General features: G+C 42.4%; 1 long non-coding RNA gene across 1 annotated transcript in view; it reads left to right on the top strand.

Moving 5' to 3' along the window:
* The window catches only part of LOC148477028 (uncharacterized), a 31,007-nt gene extending 10,175 nt beyond the window's left edge, over positions 1 to 20,832 (top strand). The window contains exon 3 of the long non-coding RNA XR_015872577.1: positions 20,422 to 20,832. This is a non-coding gene — a long non-coding RNA (uncharacterized LOC148477028). The remainder of the gene's footprint in view (positions 1 to 20,421) is intronic.
* Positions 20,833 to 22,328: the final 1,496 nt, after the last annotated feature.

Here is a 22,328-nt window from a genome sequence, read left to right on the forward strand (position 1 = left end):
ACCCTCCATGGGCATGATGTACTTTATGTGGTTCTATTCACACAGGGTATAGCATACTGCCACACATGTCAGTTTTCCCATATATGCCTTGGATTCTTGAATGGTTTATCTCCCACAGTGCAACCTTCATAGTGCGCCCACCATGGCTGCCTCACCTGGTACACTCGTGGATGGGATGAAAAATACATGGTCCTGACTATTATGGTGGGACCGTACTCCTAGCGTCAGGACGCTGCAACCACCCATTTTGTGTCTTCTGGGCGTAACTTATTCCACCCAGGGTAATCCTACGTAGTGCGCCTAAAACGGCTGCCTCATTTGGTACCTTTGTGGGTGGAATATTTAACACATAGAAGTTAATTCCCAAAATGTGTGCACCAACCCTGCAATATGCTTATTGTGCTCTCTAGATTTCAGTTGATTTTAATTATCTCGGTGTGGTTTTCTACTGTTTTTTTTTTTTTTTTTCTTTGCAACACCAAATCCTTGTACAATGTACCATGTTTTCTGATGTCTGAAAAGTGACTTTGAGTCCTATGGGAGAAAAGCACTATATAAATAAAATTATTATTATAGTTGTCCATAGGGGCTGTGTCCACTCCAAAGTCCTGTGCAGTGTCCCAGTCCTAAAGGGGTGCTGTAGTGTTGTCCAGGGGGTGCTCTGTCTATCAGGGGTGCTCTCCCCCAAGTGCAAAAAAAAAATATATTTTTTCTGTTTGTGAATTGTGTGCGCAGTAGCCGCACGTGCATCAACAAAGTAGCGCCAAGCGTGCGTCTGTCATAAGTAAAGGGCCGGCTGGCTCGTCTGTTAATGGGTGGTGTAACCCCCAAAGTGCACTCCAAACAAAATAAAAAATAAAAAAATTCTGTGTTTGTGAATTGTGTGCACTGTGGCTGCACGTGAATCAACAAAGGAGCAGCGACAAGCGTGCGCCTGTGTCCCATAAGTCTGTTAAAGGGTGGTGTAACCCCCAAAGTGCATTCCACAAAAAAGAAAAAACTTTTTTTTTCTGTGTTTGTGTGTGAAATGTATGCGCAGTAGCTGCACCTGCATCCTTAAAGCGGCAGTGACAAGCTTGCGTCTCTGTTAAAGGGTGGTGTAACCCTCAAAGTGCGCTCCACAAAAAATAAAAAATTCTTTTTTTTCTGTCTTTGTGAATTGTGTGGGCTGTAGCCGCACCTGCATCCTCAAAGCAGCAGCGACAAGCGCGCGTCTGTCTGTTAAATGATTACATCGGTGACAGCATCCAAGTAGGCATGTCAGACAGTCCGTACCTGTACTGACAGGAAAAAGAGGCAATTTGGAAGCCCCTGTACAAACTGGCTCTATTTTACCTGAGTTGTCCCCCCTCCAGTGTGTTCTCCGAAAGAGTGTTTAGTGCAGCCGGGAACCTTGTCAGCGAAAGGCGTAGGAGGTTGCTTCCACAAAATGTGGAGAAGATGATGTTCATAAAAATGAATTATCAACTCTTCCAGGTAGACCAGCCTCCAGTACGTACAGAGGGACCTGTGGTGGTGGATTCCAGCGGGGATGAATTAATACTCTGTGAGGATGTACACAACACTGAAGAGGATGAGGAATCAGTGAATGAGGAGGATGAGGACGACATCTTGCCTCCGTAGAGCCAGTTTGGGCAGGGACAAATTAATTGCCAGCTTGTTTTGTGGGGGCCCAAACTAACCAATCATTTCAGCCACAGTCGTGTGGCAGACCCTGGCGCTGAAATGTTTGGTTTGTTAAAAGTGTGCATGTCCTGTTTATACAACATAAGGGTGGGTGGGAGGGCCCAAGGACAATTCCATCTTGCAAACTTATATGTTTGGTGAAGGGGTCTGATTCTATACAAAGGGCATGTAGGGGGTCTGATGGGCATTATAAGGGGTGCATGGGAAATACCTGGACTGGGAAGCCTATATTGCCATGTTTTTCCTCTCTTCACCACTGGTTACTTTATATGGGGTCTTTTACTCCATAAAGGTACTGTACATTTGATATGAGATATACACGAAAATCAATGTATTTAAAACATTAAAATGTGCACATGGGATATGCCTTATAAGGACAGTAGTAAAATACCATATTCAGTGGTGGTTGCACAATTCTACAAGTAGGTTCCTAGGGACTGCATTGCTACAGCCCCTTGAAGCCAGGGGATGTAGTTAATAGTCCAGCGGAGGCAATGCCGCCGGTCTATATCCCGACACGACCTGCCTGACAAAGGACTTAGATAGGCATCAAGATGCTGACGCCTATCTTAATCCCGACGCTGGAAGATCGACCCCCGACATCCCGATCGTCCTCTGACAGGTAACTACAACACTTAGCCCGGGGATGGGGGGGTTAGGTTTAGGGACCCCCAGGGGGGACTTAGGGATGAGCACCTGCCCCCCTAAGGTTAGGGTTAGACTAGGGCAGGGATGGGGAACCTCCTGCACGGGGGCCTTATAAGGCCCTCGGAATCATTTGGTGTGGCCCTTTGAGCTTTTTTCTGCTAGCCTCATCTGGCTAGGAGGGTGCTTAGAATGGCACACTGCAGCCAGAATCTATGCAGCAGTGCCGGCTGGACCGTCCTTAGGATGCTTCAGATGTTCACACTGCTGCCCTTACAGCTCCCCGGAGCATTATTAGGATGCTATGGGCATTGCTGTAATAACCAGCGATTGTGGCCCCACCCTTGTGTGACATCAAGCGGAGGGGGCATGGCTTGAACCAGGCCAGAGAGTAAGGTTTCAGGTGTGGGGAGGGGGGTTAGATTCAGGCACCCCTGGGTGGAAGTTAGGGTTAGGCACTAGGAGGGGAGGTTAGGGTTAGGCACCCCCCGGGAGGGTTAGGTTTAGATGGGGGTGAGGTTCAGGCACCTCTGGGGAGGAGGTTAGGGTTAGGCACTAGGAGGGGAGGTTAGGGTTAGGCACCCCTAAGGGAGGATTAGGGTTGGAGAGGAGAGGGGATAGTACTTACCAACGCCTGTCAGAATCTCGATCTGTGGCACTGTCACTCTTGAGCCGCCGGTATTTCAATCCCATTCTGAAGCCAGATATGGATGCCGTAATAGCAGGGGAGTGGCTTCCCATTGGAAGCGTTCTCTATGCTAATTGCAGTCCGGACTAGCAGTTCTATGGGGAGAAAACACCTCCCCATGGGACTACCTGTCCGGCTGTGATTAGCGCTTCCAATGGGTGGTGGATTTTACTGGGAGTCTTGCAGCCCCTAGCTAAAATCTGCCAGTGGTCCCTCTTTATTTTACATATAAATGGAGACTAATTAGTTCTGTAGCATTTTAGGAGAGAATAAGAACAGTTTTAGCTAGGTCATGAATAGTGGGCAGAACTGTCATTTGACTTTTTATAATAGTATAATAGTAATAGCAGTACACAAATATTTTCATATAGTACTTATTAGTATCACTGCTTTGTTATTGACCAGACATGTCAACAGGTTCAATTTGAAGTGATGATCACATAATCCATATTATACCACAAGAGGGGGTCCTTCTTTTACCTTGTTATCTCTGATTATTCATGTCATTATCTGTCTCTAACACAGAGAAACAAATCTGTTATGCATCAGTTCGTCTTGTTCCAAATAAGCTCACTGAAGACATCCTTGGTGGATTACAAAGAATAATACATTGTGAGGGATATCCATGAGACTTCATGATTATTGTGAGGAACAATGAAGCACAAGCCCGAGTACCTATCTTATGAAAAATATAGCAACAAATGTGTAATTGTCAGAGTTTCTCTACTAATGATCAATAAGATATAAGAGTATATTGTGTTCTGCATGGAGACAGAGACATTTATATACATAGCCTTTATTAGCTGCCATATTGCTGGGTCTCTGAAGACCAGAAGAGAGGCACCATCTACAGATTTTGTAGGATACTTGCTATTAATTGCCATTCTAAATTATATATACAGTACCACACTCATGTGTATGCATAACTAGAGGTGGACCTGCACAGTTCTTAATGACCCAGCAGACATTTAACGAACAGTCAGTGAGCACGACATCATATACATTCATGAATTCATTCTCTCATTTTCTGTTTTTACAATACTGTTTTTGTACTATTTATTGAAATAACTTGTGTAGTATAGGTAAAAAATAAATGGCTAAAATATAATATTGGAGATTATTTGGTGTACAAGATCAGTCACTATTCAATTAAACCATAAATCCCTGATAAAGCTCCCTGATTGGACATGAAATATAAAGCACTCATCTCAATACAACATTATCATAACTACAGGGGGTACTGGATAAAGCAACTTTAATTATCCCTCCCTGGTTCCTAGCGCTTGTGGTTCCAGAATTTTGGTATGCACCATCAGTGTCATACCTCCATAGGACTTGTTTCTGTTGAGATGCACCATTTTTTCATATTGTCTGATCTGCTCATTCCTGTAATCGCCATCTAATCATTATTATTAGCATTATGGAAAGTACTGCAGTAGCAAGTATCAGATTTACAGCCATAGATATTAGCAATAAAAACATTGTTTTGCACAATATTGGCCTAATTTGAACTAGACATATTAATGTACAGAGAAATATTGTCACCAAAAAGGACACTTATGTCCTTAGGATGATGAGTCACTCACATCTAGGAACACCAGTATGTCTATGTTAGGCATGCTATCAGCTCCTGTCACTTTATAGGCTGCGTTTGAAAAATGACAGTTAGAAGCTGATTGGTTGTTACTTTATCTCCATTCCCGTTATTTCTCTCCTAGGGATACATTTACTAAAGTGAGAGTTTTTAGAAGTGGAGACGTTGCCCATAGCAACCAATCAGATTCTAGCTATTATCTTCTAGAATAGGGGTGTGCAATAAGCAGCGCCCCAGATGTAAAAGTATACATCTCAGTATGCCATGACAGTTCTGCTATTTGGCCATTCTAAAAATGTTGCAATGCATGCTGGGATTTGTAGTTCAACAACAGCTGGAGGGTCGCTTATTGCCCACCCCAGTTCTAGAAGGTGCTAGTAAATGTTAAGTAGAATCTGATTGGTTGCTATGGGCAACATCTACACTTCTAAAAACTTTCACTTTAGTAAATATACCCCTAAGACTTAGGGCCTTATTCAGGTTGGATCACACAGCTGTGTTCACACGCAACTGGATGATGTTTGTGCTCTGTGCATGCATGAACCGGCCGCTGCGATCAGAAAGCGATCACAGCGAGCACACAGTCTCATCTCATAGTGAATGACAGGAATTTACCATTTGGGGGTGGAGAAGGGGGGGGTGGTCGGCAGAACGCAGGCATGCCTGTGCTGTTACAGGGGCATGCATAATTAAGCCCCTGCGATTGCATACGCTGGCAGAGGTCTAGATGGCGACTGGAAGTTTTGTCATTTGTGAGGTAGGCTCAGGTCAACCACAACTGTGAGAATGGTTCCGATGTTACAAATGCTTTCGCTGACTTGGGAAGTTGGCTGCTTTATACAGTGATGGGAGTCTTGGTATAGTGCTGTGGTTGCCGTGCGATTGCATTCTTTAGCATATTTTCACAGCGGGTATGTGCGAATGCAGCCGTGCTGAATCAGGCCCTTAGTACATAGACCCCTTAGTATTTTAGACCCACCACATTAGTTGTTTACTGCTTTAAAAATCCAATTGGAAACTTTCCTGCAGTAGTCCAACTGGAAGTAAGAAGTCAGAAATCTTAATAGACATTCGTGACTTGATATAAAGGTAGCTGAAGGTGTTATTATAGAGCAGCCAATCAAGAGGTGCATAGACAGTGCTACTGATGTCATTGTACCCGCAAATGAGATATGTACATATTTTGGTACATATCTCATATGCGGAAATGCAAAAGTTTACATGACACCAGTCGCTGACAGGGAAGAGCACAGTCTGGCAGTTTCTTAGCCGTGAAGCTGTTGGCTGCTGTTCCTCCATGTCTCATGACATGTCTCAGCCCAGGGCCGGACTGGCCATCGGGCACTTTTGGCAAATGCCAGAAGGGCCGATGGCCTCAGGGCTGGCTCGAGGAGGGCGGAAGTGTCCCCGTCAACTGTGCTGTGCTCGGCCAGGAAGAGATGGGGCGTTCCGCAAGGCCAGGCCCCCGTGACTTGCGGCACACCCCCTTAAAACACCCACTCCCCTTCGCGAGCAAACGTGACTAAGGCACACGCACAGGGCAAACTGCGAGGACTGATCTACAGCCCCAGTCCATCCCTGTCACAGCCCAACCCGAACTCCATCTGAGGAACAGGAGATGTTGTCTCTACCTCATGGATACTAAGCAAGGAGATGAGGGTGCAAAACCTGAGTGAGTGGCAGTCTCTAAATTAGGAGATTCTACCTCTGAGGGTGGGGTGGCATTGATCATCGATGGCCTAAGTTACACGCTTCAGACATATTGGCATTTTCTTAGTATATTTACACTCCTCTAATAATCTTTTGTGTTATCTGTTGGTGGAGGCTGGCAGCAGTTAATCATTTCATGACTTGTTGTCAGTTGTGCAGTAATTTGATTCAAGGGACAACCCTTGTTGGTGTAGGTCTAAAAATATCAAGTTACTAATTCCCAACTGATTGCCCTCAGTAGGTTAATCATCAAAGGTCACCATCAATGGTGCAATTGGTGGTTGACATCGATTCCATGAAACCATTGCATGTAACCCTTCCATGGTTTCATTCACTGATGGTTATCCCTGTTTTAATAGTGGCTGGGTAGCGGGCCAATCAGGGAGTGGGGGCGGGGTTTCACAGGTCATGTCGGGGGTCGGCATGTAGGGGATAAAAAACATTGCTTTGGTTTGTGCCATTGATGATGGTGAACCATTTGTTATCCACTATCGATGGCAAAACCATCAGCCATCGGTAGCTAACCATCGATGGTTGTTAACCATTTATGGTCTATGGCCATCCTTATAAAACAGTACATGTGTTGTTCTGTTGCCATTGTACTGCATCTGTCACAGTCCTCAGGTACAAATTTTGATATGGAATATATAGAGCTGAGGGAGAAAAGTGGCTGAGCCCTGAAGGAGGCGTTATCATATCTATACATCAGTAGCATGTCTGATAGGAAACTAAACACTGGGTTTGGGGGGAAAAGATAAGTATATGGAAGTGTCATGGGAGAATGAAATGTATATGCCAAGCATCAAGGAGATGTGTGAACTATTATAGGGCCTGATACAGGGTGGAAAGTTTATCAGCTTAATCAACTAGGAATCATTTTATTGGGTGCTAAAAGTGGCGAATAGACAGGAATGAAATGTACTATTCTATAAATTGGGAATATGTATTGAAATAGAACTTTATATGGGATGTAGTCAGTATCCTGGCGCTCAGGATCCCAACGGTCAAAATACCAGCTCCGTAATCCAAATAGTAATCAGAATACCAGCTCCGGAATCCCAAAGGTAAGTGTTACGGTTAAGGTTAGCGGTTAGGATTATTATAAAGAAAATACTGCGCTGGTGTGTCTGTCAGAAAATCTCAATCGATTTGGTCAATATATACTCACACATAAATTTATTAGAAATAGACACAAATGCATACATATAACACTAAACATTGACAATAATTGAACCTCAAATTGCCTAATCTGTGGAAAGCTAATATAATGACACTAATATTGTGTACCATATGAATGTCCAATAAAAGTAATAAAATAGCAATGTCCCAAGTGTAAAAAATTGCTACACACGGATTTATAACCGTGATATGGAAAGAAATCCAGCACTTGATGAAATAAGTGAATCATGCAATGAAACAGTCCTGGCCCTCAAATGTTGAAGGAAAAAAGGAGATCAGGATAGCACCTGTTTGGATAATTTTGACCCACTTGTGGCTTAATGAACGGAGCCCCAAACGGGATTTTACTCACGGAGTGTCTCTGGCTCAAAGCTTTACATAAGCTGGGTGAAGTGGCAGGCTGAGTCTCCTTAGAATACCTGCAGCGGTCTCACTCTCTCCGCCGGCGGAGGGGAAACGAGCGGCCTCCGTGTCAAGCCAAACTGTGCAAGTCGGGAGTCTCCACGTGATCCGCTGCACCAGCGGCTGTGATGGTAATCAGGTAAGTATAGAAGACAGCGTCCGGTCTCAGTAGTGGCTCAGTAATGGCTGGGAGGACTTGTAATGTAAAAAATCCAAATGATCTCCAATACTTCCAATCGCAGGTATCAAGATGCTGGATAAATTAATTACAATGAGGTAAGCAGCAACGCATTTCGGCAATGGCCTTTATCAAGCTGGACAAGGGGTTAGGATTAGGTTAGTTTTAGGGTTAGGGTAAGGGTCACTCACCAACATGTGTCAGGATGTTGACTCAGGATTCCGGAGCTGGCATTGTCATCGTTGGTATTCTGACCGCCGGAATCCTGTACTCGACCCCTTTATATTTCCTGAAGTTGCCTATTTAATATGTATTGTTATATTACATTGTCTTCCTCTACAAAAGGTTGATTTAATATGCAAAATAATGAGTTGTTATGGTAAAGTAAGTAATTATATTTTAGACCTATTGGATATTACACAACTGTGGTGTGGTTGCTGTTTTGAGTAAAATGTGCATTAAAGCATGTTAGTAGCAGCCTCGTAGCTGAGTTTATGAGTTGAAGTCAAGGATCGTCCTCATTTTTCTAGGAATGTTTGGATGTGCCTGGAGTTCTGGTGTTATCAGACATATTCCATAATGTTGCATTGTCCAAGCACAGTACATTCTATTTGTTAGCAGCTATAACAAGGAAATTGTAACTCCCCCTCTGACACTTCTAGGCACTCATTCTCTTTGGTTTCATTTTTTTATTACCGCTTTGTGGTTTGAGTGTGAATCTTTGTAGTGTAACTACTGGGCCAATAAGCAATAAACACTATGACAGAAAAACATCTTGCAGTGCTGAGAACAATACTGGGTTATGATATAGGTGACACTTTCATGCAGCCTAACAAGACAGAATTCAATACATAACCCCCCCCCCACACACACACACACAATATAGTTATCCTGCTCAAACGGTATTTTAAACTTTAGATTATAAAATGAGTCTTGAACATGTTGCAAAAAGTTAGGGTAAAAGGTTAAACTTTTTGCTAGTATCTGTGTTTGCATTCTATGGCTTCACTTTCACTCACATTGATTTTCCAACCAGGAGACCCTATCTGTATGGAGTTTGCAAGTTCTATGTTCACCCCGAGTTTGTGCAGGTTTACTCTGGTTTCCTCCCACAGTCAAAGCATATTGAAAAGTTTATCAGCTAAGTGCCACCAGGGCAGGGATAGATGTGAATGATTAAATATTATTCATACAACGCTGTGTGATATGTTGGTGCTATATACATAAATGATTAGTACTTATGTAACTTTATAACTTGCCTTTTTTTTAAATGCACCTTTTCATGTCCACAATGTTTAAAACAATGATGCTACAAAAGCATCTTATGTAACATTTCATGTTTCTACTAGTTCACCTTACCCTAACTAATGTGCAGAATCATTCGCATTGTTGTATATTAACAATTTCAAATGAGCCTCTATATGTACCTCTTCTTAAGTTATAAAATGCTACCTAACTCATTCATAACAAATGGCAAACAATATTTTGTTCCAGGATCTTAGAGCTCTATTTAACACAATCCACATCTCAGATGCGGATGGGATGTGCTAAATTCACCAGGATTCAAAATGCAAAATACAAATACATCACAAGGATCTTTCTTGCAAGCTCTGTCCCTGCAAATCCTCTTCGCAAAAATAATCTGACAGTGTGATCGCAAGGCCACCGGTGGGTCTCCCCCTCCCACACGATACAAAATACAAAAAGCAAAGATTGTAATGACTGAGCTAAAATGATGGACCGGCCCTCCCAAATGACAGATAAAAAATATTATTCTAAACTTTCCACAATCATTATAGGAGAACTGGTGCCTTCTGATCCATTGTTCTGGTTGTTTCACCTGTCCCCCTGCTCCTATCTCGAGATATAAAAAAAAATCCCTGCGGTGCCACTTGAATAATGCTGCTAAGCAGTGGTGCCAGAAGGGGGGCGCGGGCCACTTCCGAGTGGTGACACCAAAGTGCTGACCAATGTGCTGCACTGACACAGTGAGGGAGTCGTCACTTTGAAACAAACTTGCATCTCCTAGACCCCTGGAGTGACTAAAACGGGTTCGGGTCGCGAGGTCACGCGCCCTACCCACAAAGCCACACCTCTTGTCCAGTTTCACAGCGCGCACAACATCACTCCCCGTACCGGGTGTCACCTCAGTGACAGACGCCACTGCTGCTAAGTCAGTTATCGCAGTAAGGTGGCGCTCCTCCTCTCCCCCAACCGTTGGAGATTGGTTCAATAAAATCGATTTCTATAAGGAAATGGAAGATATTTAGTCTTCTGCGAAAGGTAATTAACTATGCATCCTTTAGTGATACATAGTTCTGCTGGATGGACTTCAAGGACCCCTGGTTTCGACATTGATTTGGTTTTCTTTCACTTTGCTGGCCTTTAGAATTGATTGAGCGGAGCTCACCTCTCTTTTGTTTTTGTAGGATCCAGAGCTGTTCTTTCTCCCAACCCCCTTTTTCTATATGCACTTCTTTCTCTCTTTCCCTTAACTCACCATGTTTTTTTGCCTCCTTTTTTAATTTTATCAGTACTATGAGTATTTCTTGATATTTCTTGATATTTTGTTTTGAATTACTTTGAGAGTGTCCTGTATGTTTTAGCTTTTTTCATATTATGTTGTCTTCTCACATTTGTATGTAGACTGATTTACAAATCTAAAAAACAATTTGTCTTGTTTACTTATTTAATGTAAACTAATAAAAACTAATTTGCACTAAAAAATATTATTCTGTATCTGACTAGTTTATGCTTATGTGTTCATAACTATCAATTGTCTATTAGTGGACACCAGAATTGGAATTTTGGAAATTAGCTCCTTGCAGTGTTCTTCCACAATAATGTCTACATGTAATAAAAAATTGGAAAAAAAATTACTTTGTGGGTTTAGCTTTTTTATGATTCCTGGGCTGCTTGACTGATTGATTCTGAGGTTGATTATGATATTTGTGCTTTTCAGTACTGTTGGAAATTATAGATTCCATCTCATATGGGACTATATATTGTAGAACAGTTCTGCTGGAAGCCGCTATGCCCTGGAATACGCTAGGTTGGTTGGGTAGCTAAATAATGTATAATTTTAAATGTGTGTGCTTAATGGCAGCTTTTAATGATGCAGTTTAATCTTCCCAACAAGACATGGATACTTATTTCTGTGTAAATTCTTCTTAGAGTAACACTGTGGCTACCAAAATGAATGGCAAATAAATAATATGATTTATTTGCCATAATAGTAATATTATTTATTTGCCATAATAGTAACAGTAACAATATACTTTCATACAATGATAGGGCCTTTATTTCTAGCGATGTTTCTGAATAGTAATTGGAAATCCTTTAGATAGCCCATGTCTCATAGTCGACTGGTGAGTAAGCTTCTCAAGCTTCTCATTTTTTAATATTTTAAAATCAGACAGAAAACATTCATCCACATTTTTATGTGTCTCTCACTGTAGGAAAATGTTAAAACTTAATAGTAACATTAAAGATAACTGTTTTTTTTTTTTAAATTACAGCCCTTTATCAACATTGCCAATCCAAAATTCTATATTTTATCTAGTGAGTAAAATGTTTTGCATTGTAAACACAATTTATACGGAAGGGGGGGTGGATTTACTAAGATTCGTGTTGGTGTGTGATCCCTAATCACAACTGTTTGCCGGAGCGTTTACTGCGGCTAATCACAAATTTGTCTGACTATTGCTTTTTGATTGTGATACTCACCGTGTTGTGGCGCATGTGCGAGTTCATTCATATTGACCCTTAATCTCACATGAATTCGGAAATCCTGGATGCACCAAAACTCGCACATCAAATCTCAAAAGGCAGATGCACTTGAACACACAACAGAAATCTCAATGTAACCAGAGGCAAATCGCAACACGTTTGCAAAACTTTTCTGATTGGTCCAAAGTCACACATGTCCTGTGTCATCACCATGCCCCAATAAATACTCTCCTTAACCACCAAAACACATGCATTGGTGGCATTTGTACTGAGAGGAGTGTGCACTGTGTTTGGAGAGGAGAGTTGTTGAGCTGTTTTGGAATTGTTGGTTGTTTTTGTAAGTAGTCTTGTTTTATTCTATTGCCTTGTTTGTTTTTACAGTGTGTCTTCATATTTGTCCTGTGCCATTTTAATTTTTGCCTTGTCATTATTTGTGTGTATCTGCGGTGTGTGTGTGTGTGTGTGTGTCTGCGGTGTGTGTGTGTGTGTGTGTGTGTGAGAAGTGGTGTTGGAGGTGGTTTGTTTATTTATTTTATTTCTCTGTTTAGTGTTTTTTGAGGGCGATGGGAGAGGCAGTGGTAGGAGGAGGCCAGTGGATTTGGAGGTCTCAGAGTCGGATGTGGAGGAGGAGGAGGTGTCTGTGCAGCAGTCTTTGGAGGAGTCAGAGGCTGAGAATGAGGATGATGATGTCTTTGGTCAGGGCAAAGATCAAGAGTGGCCGCAAAGTTCGGTTCTAATTTGAGGAGAATGTGGCCTTTGTAAAAGGAGTTATCCAAAAATATGATGTGTTGTTTGGGCTGCATGCCTCGAGTGAATGTAAAAAGTCCCTCATTTGAAAGAAAAATCTGGATGAGGTGAAATGTTCTGGTTCGCTTAAGCGGAGTGTAGTCTGCAAATAGCGCTTCAGCAACATAAAACGCTGTGTCAAGCAGAAAATGGCCACTTAGGCACAGCAGAAAAGGCAGACTGGGGGCGTATCACCATTTCAGCAGGGATAACTGGAATATGAGGAGCCACTGCGCAGCATTATACTTGGGTACTCTGCACCTCTTCTTCTAGAAGTGGTGCAGGGTACCCATGTACATGACTCTGATGCTCCACCCAAAAAGAGTGAGTAATGTCTTCATGATAACCTTTGTATTGTTAGATAAATGTTTTGTCTATGACATAGGGCCTGATTCAGAGACGAACACTAAAGCAATTTTTACGCAGATCGAGCGTTTGTTTGCCATTGTGCATGAGTATGCACCGTACTGCACGTGTAATCGCATTTCAATCACGCATGCACAGAGGAATCCATTGCTAAGTGAGCAACAGACTGCCACCGTTTGGGGGTGGTTTTGGGGAGTGGTCACAAAAATGCAGATTTGCCTGTCCGTTTAAATGCCATTACATGGACGTGCATAAATTAGCCACTGCGGTTACCTGTGTAACTCTGCGTGTCAGAAGAGCACCCAAAGCTGCGGCAGGTCAGACCTTCCGCAAGTGTAAGATGGCCGCCAATGTGCTTCGATGTTACCGAGGTATATGTAGGTATGCATCATCACACGCAGGTGAGAAGGCAGTAGTGGGCGTCTTTATGCTCAGGTGATCTTTGCTGACATTTTCATATTTTCACAGCTGCTTTCCGTACGAAAATGCAGTTGCGATCGCATTAGCCTCCTTCTCTGAATCAGGCCCATAATGTGATCTAACAAAGATTTTACATACCCTTATTCAAAATCTGCATAGTACTGTAAAAACAATCATAAAATAGATGTGTGCACACAACCATCATATATTCAGTACCAATAATTTAGTTTGTTTGTCAAACTCACCAAAGTCAGATCTTCAGCCTTGTCCTCGTCAACACTCACACCTGTGTTAATGAGAGAATCACTGACATGTCATCAGCTGGTCCTTTTGTGGCAGGGATGAAATGCAGTGGAAATGTTGTTTTTGGGATTAAGTTCATTGTCATGGCAAAGAGGAACTTTGCAATGAATTGCAATTCATCTGGCCACTCTTCATGACTTTCTGGAGCATATGGAAATTGCCATCATAAACACTGAAGCAACAGACTTTGTGAAAACCAATACATGTGTCATTCTCAAAATCTTTGGCCATGGCTGTACAGTTGCTTGTATTGTATTGAAATGGTTAACCCGGTGGACAATAGACCCCTCTCGGACAGATTTCTAGTACTACACATGTCCATGCACATGTTGCCAGCCTACATACATTTTTCTGTTTAAAAAAATCTTGTTTTTCAATATTTGAATGTACTTTTGCCTGTGATGTAACATGGTGCAAAACTATAAGTGGAAAAAGACATCATCAAAGGCACCCTTAAGGCAGGATGAGTATCAGCCAGATAAATACATTTTCTGGTTTCTTGATTGTTTTCTCTCAAAACACATTCAGCACTTTAAATGGACACGTTTAGGTTCTTTAAGGGCCATTCTGCCAGGCAACAACATCAGCCTTCTAGCCTGACTCGGGCGCAACAAAACAGACAATTGGCCCATACACCATATACACCTCCATGTGCACAGCCATTTGGGGAATATCTGTAAAGGATAATAATAAAGTTTTACATGTTTCTTACAGGAAATTACATTTTTCCAGCATCACACATTGTTAACTTAGGGGGTGTTGTATGAAGCTTTTTATTTAATGACAATGTGGCACAGTGGAGAACTTCAGCATAACAAAGAATCTGCATCTTCTGTACCTACTAGTTATTAAAGTGTCTTTGCCAAATGCTTCTGTCAATCTATATAGTTTGTCTGGGAAGCGTAAGAAAAGGGCCACTTTAACACCATTTTAAAAGCTTCATGCATTGACCTCGTCACATTTCAAACACAAATCCAAACACCTGCATATTGTTCTGTCAAACTGTTTGATGTTGTTTGAGGACTCAGTCAATTGTTGACATCTTATTTTTGAACCATACTCCATAATTGTCAATTATTCTGTGTGTACAGTTGGATTTCATACTTTCACACATATTTCACCTCATGTTCTGCTTTAAGCCGGTTGCACACTGGAGCGATGTCGGGGCGATATGTCGCTTTGTAATGATATATCGCCTACATCGCTCAGTGTGTACCAGCGATTGTGCGCTCCTTGGTTTGATGTGCTGCGCATAAAACCTAGCGATATCGGTTAATAAATTATGTAACGGTGATCATTCTGTAGTTCATTAAAGTTGTCTAGTGTGGACGCACAAATCACAGTTCACGGGCATTTCTTCCAATGTCGGAACGACTGCACATTTCTCCAGTGTGTACCCAGTTCTACAAGCTTATGAACCACATTTGTCAACATTAGAGCCACTTGCTGGGCCTGTGGAAACACAAAAGGAATTAAACGCCTTAGATATGTTTCCAGCAACACCAGTCAGGCCAGAAACACTGTGCCCACCCGGCACTCACTTATAAGAGCCAACGACAAATTCAATTGGTGATGCTACCTCTGCCTTCCTCACCTCTATGGCTGCTTTCAATGACCATCATGTGAAACTAATGGACAGTTGATACATATAAATCGCCAATTGAGTAAACATAATAGCAGCCTTTTAGCCAATAATGTAAACATCATGCAACTGACTGACACTGTTAGAAACTTTAATTCTAATCAAATTGTGCCTCTGTAAACATTATAAAATGTTGTGGAAATAATAATAATTATAAAAAAACATGTTTGTTTTGATTATCTTTTAAGATACACTTTATCAACCTGTTTGCATGCAATTACTTAATTGATTAGATAATGAACATTAAATGATGAATTAATTAAGGTTAATTAATTAATATGCTGAAAGTTATTTCCAACAATGACATATTGGTCAAATAGTGTCTGGATAAAATACAGTTACTTAGGTATAAAACACTTGACCACACATGTTGAAGGTCTGGGGAAATGGCAAAATACATAATATGCTTTTTATTGCTTTTTAATTGATGCATAAATAAATTATTATTGATTCTAAATTGATTGTGGTTTCTCTCACCTCTATAGCGACTGTGTAGTTGTTGTTTTCTTAAAATACATAATATGCAGCACAAAAAGAGACAAGCTAAAAGTCCAGTAGTTTACCATGTTTGAGACACAAACATTCTAGGTTGATGTGTTTTTAATTTTACAGAACACATAGGGAAATGATGAGATGAGAAAAAGGGAAATTGACGTTACTTGACAAATGTACGGTGTTTAGTAAAGTAAATGACTGTATTTTGAAACACTTTTTCACACCTTCCAACAGGAGACATTCCAGGGGGGGGATGCTCTGCACCTTGACTTCCACCTTAATATTTGCTGGACATCACTTGTGATGAAACACCTTAGTTAAGTAGTTCACCACAGGTGAGGTGAACATTTTTTTTAGAGTTAAGTCTAGAAACAGATCGTCTGTTTTATATTGGAATTAGTCAGGCATGGAGATGCTTTATTTTGAAGATGCTCTGTAACTCTGAAAACATTAGAAACAACATTTTTAGTGTTGTTTCAACTACCAAGGTTGTGTAATATGCTTACAGGTGAAATAGCTGGAAATCACTACAGGTCTAATCTGCCAAGCGACAGTGGAGAGGAAGATTTTCTCCATTTCAAATTTATACTTTCATCCTATAGTGCTGCTCTTTCCCTCTCTAAACAGTCATATTTCAAAATCCTCATCTCCTCTCAGTCCTCTAATCCCCAGCGTCTCTTCACCACTTTCAACTCCTTCCTTCACCCACCCCCTCCTCGTCTCCCCTCCTTGCTCTCTGCCCTTGACTTTGCTAACTACTTTACATCTAAAATTGATGCCATACGTCAGGACATCTTATCCAACCAGTCCCCCAGCTCTCCACCTCCTCCTTTCCCAGATCACCCCTCCCCGTCAACTTTACCAACTCTAACATCCTTCTCCCCTGTATCTGGAGAGGAAGTCATGTCCCTCATCCGGTCCTCCCCCCCTTCCACCTCCCCCCTTGATCCTATCCCCTCCCACCTCCTTCTGCCTGCTCCCATCTTGCCCACCTCATTAACCTCTCCCTCTCATCAGGCACTGTTCCTTCTGCATTGAAGCATGCCCTTGTCTCTCCCATTCTTAAAAAACCTAACCTTGATCCTAACCTTCTCTAACTACCGACCCATCTCTCTCCTCCCTTTTGCCTCCAAACTCCTTGAACGGATTATCTATAACCGCCTTACCACTTTTCTTTCCTCCCACTCCCTCCTTGACCCTTTTCAGTCCGGCTTCTGTTCTCTCCACTCCACTGATACTGCCCTCACAAAAGCCAGCGACGATCTCCTTGCTGCCAAATCCAAAGGCCACTACTCTCTGCTCATTCTTCTTGATCTCTCTGCTGCTTGTGGTAAGGTGGACCACCCTTTCCTGCTGCATATCCTTCACTCCCTTAGTCTATGTGACACTGACCTCTCCTGGCTGTCCTCCTACCTCTCTGATCGATCTTTCTCAGTTTCCTCTCATGACTCCTCTTCCCCCCTACAGCCTCTTACAGTAGGTATTCCCCAAGGTTCTGTTCTTGGACCTCTCCTATTCTCCCTCTATAGTTCCTCTCTAGGTGAACTGATCAGCTCTTTTGACCTCCATTATCATCTCTATGCTGATGATACTCAAATCTACCTTTCCTCCCCTGATCTCGCCCCCTCTCTTCTGACTCGTATCTCCAACTCTCTCTGCTATATCTTCCTGGTTGTCCCAGCAATTTCTTAAACTTAATTTGTCTAAGACAGAGCTGATTGTCTTCCCACCCTCCCACATAACCTCACTTCCCGCTATTTCTTTATCAATTGATGGCATAACTATCTCATCTAGTCCCAAGGTCAGCTGTCTTGGAGTTATCCTGGACTCATCCCTATCCTTCAAACCACATATCCAGAACCTTTCGCAGTCCTGTCATTTCCATCTCAAGAATATTTCCAAGATCAGACCCTATCTCACCCAGGATGCTACTAAAACCCTCATACACTCACTGGTCATCTTCAGGTTGGACTACTGGAACCTCCTATCTGGCCTCCACAAATCCCATCTCACACCTCTCCAGTCTGTCCTTAATGCTGCTGCATGGCTTATCTTCCTCTCCAAATGATCTACATGTGCCTCCCCTCTCCTACAAGCACTCCACTGGCTCCCCTTCCCTTTTAGAACCCAATTTAAGATTCTCATGCTTGCTTACAAAGCCCTCACCCTATCTTTTACCATATACATCTCTGATCTCATCTCCTTTCACTCTCCTCTTCACTCTCTTCGTTCAACTAATGCACGCCACCTTTCATGCCAACTGATTACTTCCTCCAACTCCTGCCTCCAAGATTTTGCCCGCACTGACCCCCACCTCTGGACCTTTCTCCCACTCCCCATCAGACTCTCCACCTCTTTTCAATCCTTCAAATGGGCTCTCAAGACCCACTACTTCATCAAAGCCTTCTAGCTATCATTCTAACTCCCTGCTACATGCTCCTTCCTTCCCATCTACCCCATCTGTGTCAAACCTGTTTGTCTTCCCCTCTCTTTTAGAATGTAAGCTCTTTCAAGCAGCGCCCTCTACCCTCTTGTGCTTCTCCCTACTTTAGTTTCATCTACTTCTTACTCACCGCTAGGGCACCTAACACTTGGTTGCTTATGCTCTGTTGCTTATCTAGGTGTTATGGTCACTAATGTAGCAATATATATTATTCATGTCCTGGTCCTGTATTGTATTGTTCTGTAAGTCGCTCATCAACAATTTGTTTATGTACTTTGTAAGGTGCTGCGGAACACTTGTGGCGCCATATAAATAAATTAAAATAATAATATCACAAATAGCCATGCCTGCTCACTGTCTATTGCATAATCTGGTGGGGGAGTTTTTTCCAAGCACAGATTATGTAATTGACAGCATCTAAGCACAATGTTGGGCATTTTATCAAACAAATACAACAAAATCCCACCAGATTTATCAAGACAGCAGAACCTAGATTTTAATGGCCCAAATGTACATTCTATTACAAATCTAGTGGTCTTGTGTGTATCATTATACTTTTGCTCAGCTGTAGTATCAGGAAGTGACAATGGAGTCAGTAGCCAGGAAAAACAGCCATACGCTATATACTCTGTAAGGCAAAATGCAGGTGAAGGTTAACTTGACATAATGTATATGTGTATATTTATGATGTAACCATAAGAATGTAACTATAGGAATGTGAAGTTACCCAGAAGCCATCCTTCCGGCATTTGTACTACCTAGAACATAGCATAAAGGGATAACTGACTAATGATAAAGGCATCATGACATGAGCCAGGATAGCCCACCGCAACACTCATGATTTTTTGTTATGCATCACTAACCACCTGCACATTGGTCAAATGCCCATGATGGTGATTTAGGTATATGTGGGCCTAGCTCAATTTGTGTGCAGTCTATAGCACCCAGGACATTTGGCATGCCTGAGATGCTATAAAATGCTAATCTGACATCATGGAACTGTGACTGCTGGCTAGTGAAGCAGATATAGGTGTAGGAGAGAGTTTTGAGTGCAGCTAGAACTAGAGCCAGGTAGCAGGAGAAGGTGGCTTGTGGTATTAAAACCACCTTCCCCATTACCAACTGAAAGTTCCCAGTAGCAAAGAAGTGCAGAACAGCCGGCAGTTTGTATAGGCCTAATAGGGCTCGCAACCATGCAATGTCTAGCTCAAGCTGAGTTTTATCAAGGTCATACAGGTTCATTAAGTTGTTGCGGTTGAGGTGGAACAGCTGCATGACCTTGTCAGCAGACACTGCATTCAGATTTAACTGCCCATAGAAGAACCTAGGCCTACGAAGGAGCTGCATCATCTCTACCTGCTGGTTCCTCTGTTTTGTTTCTTGCTCTTGAGCCCCTTGAGTCAGCTGGTGCAATCCACATGAAAGAACAGCCTGCCTGAGCCATGTTTGGAAACAAAGAGAGTGTTGCAGCTGAGTTGGGTGCCTTTTATAAGCATCATGATTGAGACTGTCCTAACTGAAATGGTTTGCACATGCAAACACACCACTGATTTCGTAGTCTATTCATTTTGTGCATTGCGTTGCAATTTTGGTGTGAGTTCAGTCATTTTGTAAATTTGTGATTTGCATTGATGTCAATGTTAATCATATGATGTTTGGTCCAATGGTGATATGCCGTGAAGTGGAGTGTGAAGTTGTGTTTGACATGTGAAAACCATGCGAGTTGTCCTATAGTAAATCCACGATTTGCAAAAAATGTATTTCCACCCCTTGCACCTTCCACCCCTCCATTTCTTATGCTTTGCTCCCAACTCCGAATCAGCCCCATAGTGTCTAAATTACTACTCAGTGAGGGTTATTTACTAACATCGATGAAACGCACAAATCTGTACAAAAAGTTAAAAACTGTTAAGTGTTTTGCTCTTTATTTATCTATTACAAGCTATACAGTGAAAACACAGTCTAATTGGTTGCAATTGTATCGTGAAATATGAAAATAAATGCAATATTAATAAATAATATAATAATAATAATAATAAAACACCATCAGTGCCTATCTACGGAGAAAAAGATGCAGGAGACACCTATACCAATGAATGAATGAATGAACTAAATGACATAATTTCACTCTTTCGATGTCTTTATTGTCACTTAGATGCCAGCCACTAGTGAAGGTGCAATAGCCCGCACTTCTGAAGCTGACAGCTGTTCCTCCTCCATGTTGGTGATGGGCTATGAGGGTGGTGTTTTGCTATCACAGCCAAGCATTACATACCTAAGAACTGAAGACAGTAACCGCCATACAATGGAAGAATCAGGGGATGAGACGGTGCATGTGAAAGGTGGTGATTGAAGACCATGACTAGATTGCCCAGGACCATTGTATCATCCCTGCTGGTTTCACCTCCCCTCCCAAATGCTGGACATGTGTAAAATGAAATATGTGATTTCTGATGATCAATTTATTTCATTTTATGTATACAGTACATTTCATATACTCCTGTCTATGGTCAATGTTACTTTTCTGGTTTTCCTCACACTGTGGTAAATGCTGTTACTGTGTTAAATGATGTTAAAATGACCTTTCCAGTAATTATTCTGATTCTTAAATAAACCTAAAAAGACCTATATGTCTATGTGGTTAGCTTTATGAGGGTTCACAAAGTTCATGTTTATGTCAGCATACAACACACAGAATTTTTGATAGCCAAAATGTGTACAGCTAAAATATTACACTTTTTATTTATTAGCTTTTTTCCTAGTATCTATGAAACCCATGATAGCATCCTCTGCTAGGCATTTTTGAGAATGTGCAGAAGTTAGCTATACTTCCGAGTAGAAGTGTAGCTTGTTGGCTCCCATAGAAATACATACAGTAGTTTTCATATATGTTCTAGAGATGTGCGCTGACCCCCATGTTTTGGTTTTGGATCTGGATCTGGTTTTAGAACTATATCCTTGGTGTTTTGTTTTTAGGTTTTGGTTTTGGATCTGTATTTTTTTTTTTTTAATTATATAAACAGCTAAAACCACATAATTTGGGCCTTTTTTTGTTCCTACAGTATTATTAACCTTAATAACAATAATTTTCAGGCATTTCCATGCATTTTTAACCACCTCACAGATGACAATATTGATTTCACTATTTTTCACCAATACAGGCCAAAGGCTGCAGCGAGCTGGCTGGCTATAGTAAGTAGAGATGAGCAGTTCGGATTCTGTGGAATCCGAACCGCTCCGAACATTGGGGATCCGAGTCCACCCGAACCCTGTTCGGGTGTTCACCGCCTAACTCGGATCCCCGTTCGGGGCCGAACGGCGGCCGCCTGATGTCGGATTCTCACTAGAGAATCCGACATCAGGGCTCCTATTGTGTAGGGCAGAGCGCTGTGATAGCGCTCTGCCCTACACAGACACAAACACACAGCCGTCAGCGGCAGCTGTGTGTTTGTTACAGCAGCCAATGAGAGTCACACAGACTCTCATTGGCTGCTGCACGGAGGGAGCCGGCTGGAGCTCACACATGAGCTCCGTCTTCCGGCTCCCTCCTCAGCGTGTGACAGCAGAGCAGACGGCGCGGGAGCGGGTATTCAGGTGTTTTTTTTTTGTTTTTTTTATTTGTGCAAGGGCCGGGGGTGCTACTGGGGGGGGTCTGCACTACTGGGGGTTCTGCTACTGGGGGGGCTATACTACTGGGGGGGCCATACTACTGAGGGGCCTGCTACTGGGGGGGCTATACTACTGGGGGGCCATACTACTGAGGGGCCTACTACTGGGGGGGGCATACTACTGGGGGGGCCTGCTACTGGGGCAGCCTACTACAGGGGGGGTCATACTACAGGGGGGGCCCATACTACAGTGGGGGCTACTACTGGGGCAGCCTACTACTGGGGGGGGACTGCTACTGGGGCAGCCTACTACTGGGGGGCCATACTACTGGGGGTCCTGCTAATGGGGGGAATACTACTGGGGGGGCCTGCTAATGGAGGGCATACTACTGGGTGGAATGCTAATGGGGGGCATACTACTGGGGGCACTGCATAGTGGACCCTACTACTAAGG

The sequence above is a fragment of the Taudactylus pleione genome, unplaced genomic scaffold, assembly GCF_031769625.1.
Source record: "Taudactylus pleione unplaced genomic scaffold, aTauple2 ptg000757l, whole genome shotgun sequence".
Taxonomy (NCBI): Eukaryota; Metazoa; Chordata; class Amphibia; order Anura; family Myobatrachidae; genus Taudactylus; species Taudactylus pleione.